This window comes from Morus notabilis, unplaced genomic scaffold (genome assembly GCF_000414095.1).
Source record: "Morus notabilis unplaced genomic scaffold, ASM41409v2 Scaffold1198, whole genome shotgun sequence".
Lineage (NCBI taxonomy): Eukaryota > Viridiplantae > Streptophyta > Magnoliopsida > Rosales > Moraceae > Morus > Morus notabilis.
Genome location: NW_010364924.1, coordinates 289099 through 293353, shown reverse-complemented (window position 1 = coordinate 293353; position 4255 = coordinate 289099). Strand labels below are relative to the sequence as shown.

Sequence of the window (4255 nt, the reverse complement as noted above, 5' to 3'; positions counted from 1 at the left end):
TATGGAACTTCTTGAGTTGCCTTCTGATTGGCATTGGTATCATCTACAATGGGTAAATATCCTATTCGTGTTATGGATGTCTGCTTATTGTGTATTTAGTTTTGTTTAATATATCTTCTTATTTGATTGCTCTTAGTGTGTATTTAGTTTTGTTTAATATATATTCTTATATTCTTATTTGATTGCTTAATCCAATCTTTGCTTCTAATATTTATTTGATGTTTCGCCATATCATACATGCTGTGCTATTTGATAGAAATGTTGTAATATGTTTTATTGCTGGAGTGAGAAATAGAAAAGAAGAGAGAAATAGAGAGCTCATACTAACATTATAATTTGATGTTACTTTAGGTCTCTGTATATCAAATTATCAATCATCAAAAAGTGAAGATACAATCACTATGTAGTTAACTATTTCTTTCATTCAATAATAAATTAATCGATATATCTTGGTGACTCATACATTGTGGCGCATGTGATAGATCAATAGATAATTGTTGGTGGCATACTCTATTAATTGTTTGTGCGGATTTACCCCTATAATCAAGTAATTTTGGAGGTCATTTTGCACTTTGCAGGTGGTTTTGTATTTTACTTGTTCTGTTGGTTTCTTATATTCCATGTTTATATATGGAACTAATATAGTTGTCATTGTCGCTGTTGTTCTTGGATTTCTTGGGTTCCCCCATGAATTAAGTTTTTTTCTTTCGAGGTCATCTTGCAGGTTGTTTTCTGGTTTAATTTGGTTTTTGGAATGAAGAAAACAAATTGGAATTGAATAATTGAGAATTCACGACACCTTTTTTTTTTAAGTGTGACATCTTATTGGTGTTTTTCCCATAGATTTTCCGGTGTTCATGTATTAGGGGAAAAAAAGCTTCATTAGAGTGCATATGTGGTGTCCGATTTTAGTCCGTTTTCATATAATTAGACATGAGATAGTTTCATCAGAATGCGTATGTGGTGTCTGATTTGTCCGTTTGCATATAATTAGACATGAGGTAGTTTTAGTTTTAGTTTTAGTTTTATAAGTAATTATAACGTTTTTCACAAAAAAAAATAGTTATAACTTTTAATCGTTTAAACTGTTTTTGTTAAAGTTAAAGACTACAAAATAGCTAACAGTTGTAGGCCTTTGCTTTGCTCCCATAAGGACTGGGGTTCAAACCACCTCATGGGTACCTACATGACAAAAGTCATGGTTTCCTGCCTTCCAAAGATTGTAGGGGCGGAGGGCTCCAGTTGCTAACTCGTATTGACAAAGTGGGTTTGGGGGATTTTTGGGTATAAAAAAAAAAAGAGCTAAATATTGTTCAAAAATTGGCCTCCAAGGAGAATCTTATGTCTAGAGGTTTACTTAGAATTTGATGTTGAATCTTTGATTTTAGATAACTGCTACAGAGAGAAATATGCTTAAAGTGGCAAAGAGCAAAAGCAAGCGCCAAATCTACACAAGAAAGCGCACACCAGCTTAGCTTCAACTTTACCTATTTGGTCGACATATTAAGTACTGCATAATGTTTTGTCACCGCAATTAAACTTGTGCAAGCACGATTTGGTTCTGTAAGGTAATCTTCATGTTCTTTTTTTTTTCTTTTTTCTTTTTTCTTTCTTAAAGAAAACCGAGGACTATAATTAACATTGAGGTTCTCCGTTTAATGTTATAGCTGTAATATTGTTTTTCTTTGTTTATTTAGGATTCCTCTGTTTCCTTGCTTTGGTTGGAGAAATTTTGGTTTGGCGGAGATATTGGTTGTGAAACTAATTAAAAAAGGAAGTGCAAAAGGAAAAAGGAAATACTTCTATTATTAGATTTTTCTGATTTTAAGTGTTATTATTGACGACTTTGCATTTTTTGTTCCCTGTTGCTTATCTTAGCTTCAACTTTTTAGATTTGGATTAGCTACTACAAAACATTTTGCCATCAAAGATAAACATGAGCAAGGAGATTTTCATTCTGTCTATGAGGTAATAACTCTATGTTCTTTTTGTTTGTTTGTTTGGTTTTTGTTCCTTTTTTTCAAAAAAAAAAAAATAGCTGAGGCACTAGAGATCTCGTTTTTCTACTTTAAGAGAGGTGCCCTGGTATGGATTCCTAAAGGCTAAGGGCCTAGTCTCTTTATTCCCTTACCTAGCTGCCTTTTCTATTCTGAAAGGCTAAAGACTTTTGTAAAGACAAGTAGACAACTGAAGACTACAATAAAGCTCCATCGAAGTTTTTCTATCCCTTTTTTTATACTACTTATTCTTTTTCTTTTTTTTTTTCTCAATTTTTTTCCTTGTGTTTATCATGATGAGCTGAGGAAAAAGGACGATGTAGTCTTAATTTTCTTATGCATTCTCTAAAGTATTGTCGTATGGGATTGATCTTTGTTCTTCTATGCTTAATTGTGTTTTCAAGGAAGTTCATTTATTTTTTGACTAACTTATCATTGACCTTTGGACAGATGCATATGAGGCATTTGATGACAAAACTGCTCAGACAATTACATAGCCATATTTATACCATGGAAGGGATAAGGAAAGGTCATGCAGAAAAAAGTAGATAAAAGATATAGGCTTAGTTTGGTAATGCTGTAGATTTTAAAAAAAATGCTTTTAGCTGTGCTGAAAAAAAAAGCAGCTGTTTCAAGAAGCGGCTGAGTGTTTGGTAAATTGTAATTATAGTAGCTGTGCTAGTTCCAAAATCAGTAAATAGTGTTTGGTAAATTTTGAGGTGGAATTGCTGTGGGTATGTAAAATGACCAAAATAGACATGATATGAAATTTAAATATATATAATTGTTTTGGATATTTAAAAATACTTGTTTAACTTTAAAAACACATAATGTTATGATTTTAAATTTTTTAACAATAAATTTATGATAATTAATTCTCTTTTTTTTTAGTCTAATTATTACATCGGAATTCTTAGTGTTTCCTTTCCTTGGTTATTTCCCCCTCCCTCAAAATTTTTTATACACGTACTTGTATGAGATGATGAATCAATTTCTTTAGAGGAAAAACTTTGAAGATTGCAAATTTTACTCAAATGATAACACTTGTTTCATTGGATTGCTTAGTTAAATGTATCATGCAAGTTTTGATTAATTTGAACTTTAGGAGTTTACTTCTGATGGCAGAATTTGCTCACATGCTCACGGCTATAAGGCCCTATTTGCACCTTTTATCTTAAAAGTTTGTCCATGTACTTTTTTGTTATCCTTATTGTTTGATAAAACTGGTTATGGTCAGAATATGGCATCGTCAGGCACAATGATTTTAGTAAGTAGCAGAGTTTTCTTGCAACTTTGATCCCTGAAAGTTGGATACCTTTGTTCACATGTAATACCTTTGTTCATATATATTTTATAAGAAACAGGAAAGTTACCTTTGCTAATTTTTTTAAAACGCCATTGTTGATTAACTCTGGCCATTCCCAGATACATCTTCTCCTTATATCACCTTGTTTGCTGAATAACAGAACATAAAGTATATACCTACAAACTTTACAGTAACAGGAGTAACAAAACCCGATACTGAAACAAAACGATCTTCTGTTGATAATGCTAACAAAGTAGAGGGTACATGTTATAGAAATACAAAGAACCAAATACAAAATACAATCCCTCACACACACACACACACACTTAAATACAAACATATATATCCACACACACGTAAATGCAAATATATATCCATACACACACCCCACGTATATACCTACAAATACAAACTTAAGTCCTACAAATACACACGTATATACCTACAAACTTAACTCAAATGAAAAGATTTAAGTCGTATTCATTAAGCTTACTGCAATTTGATCACGTACTTCATCCATTTCCAGTGATAGTAAAGCTTCATTCTCTTCTACATTATTGTCATCTGGTTGATTCTCTTCATAAACGAAATCATCTAGATTATCCTCGACCCTTTGAAAATGTAGATCACGCTTACGATGCTTCCTAATGTAGTTATGGAGCGCCATTGTAGCAATAACTATTTTCACTTGCTTTGCAAACGCATAATTTGGCATGTCTTTCAAAATTTTCCACTTTTTCTTCCAGACACCAAATGTGCGTTCAATGATACTTCGAAGAGAAGAATGTGCTTGGTTAAATACCTCTTTATAGCCAGTTGGTCGACGACCCATTCGAAATTGTTCTAAATGGTATCGTTCTCCTCTATAAGGTCCAAGAAATCCTTTTAATTGTGGATAACCCGCGTCAACTAAATAGTATTTACCTATTGAGATACAAACACAAAGACTTAG

The 4255-nt window shown here is 32.3% G+C and overlaps 1 long non-coding RNA gene across 3 annotated transcripts; it reads left to right on the top strand.

The window, feature by feature from the left end:
• Positions 1-269: 269 nt before the first annotated feature.
• LOC112093346 lies at positions 270-2594 on the top strand. 3 transcript variants are annotated; one of them, XR_002903007.1, is made up of 3 exons: positions 270-1568; positions 1893-1968; positions 2448-2594. It is a non-coding gene; the product is annotated as an uncharacterized LOC112093346 (long non-coding RNA). The 3 variants fall into 3 exon arrangements; XR_002903008.1 differs by having other exon boundaries at positions 1879-1968; XR_002903009.1 differs by having other exon boundaries at positions 1698-1968.
• The last annotated feature ends 1661 nt before the right edge of the window (positions 2595-4255 follow it).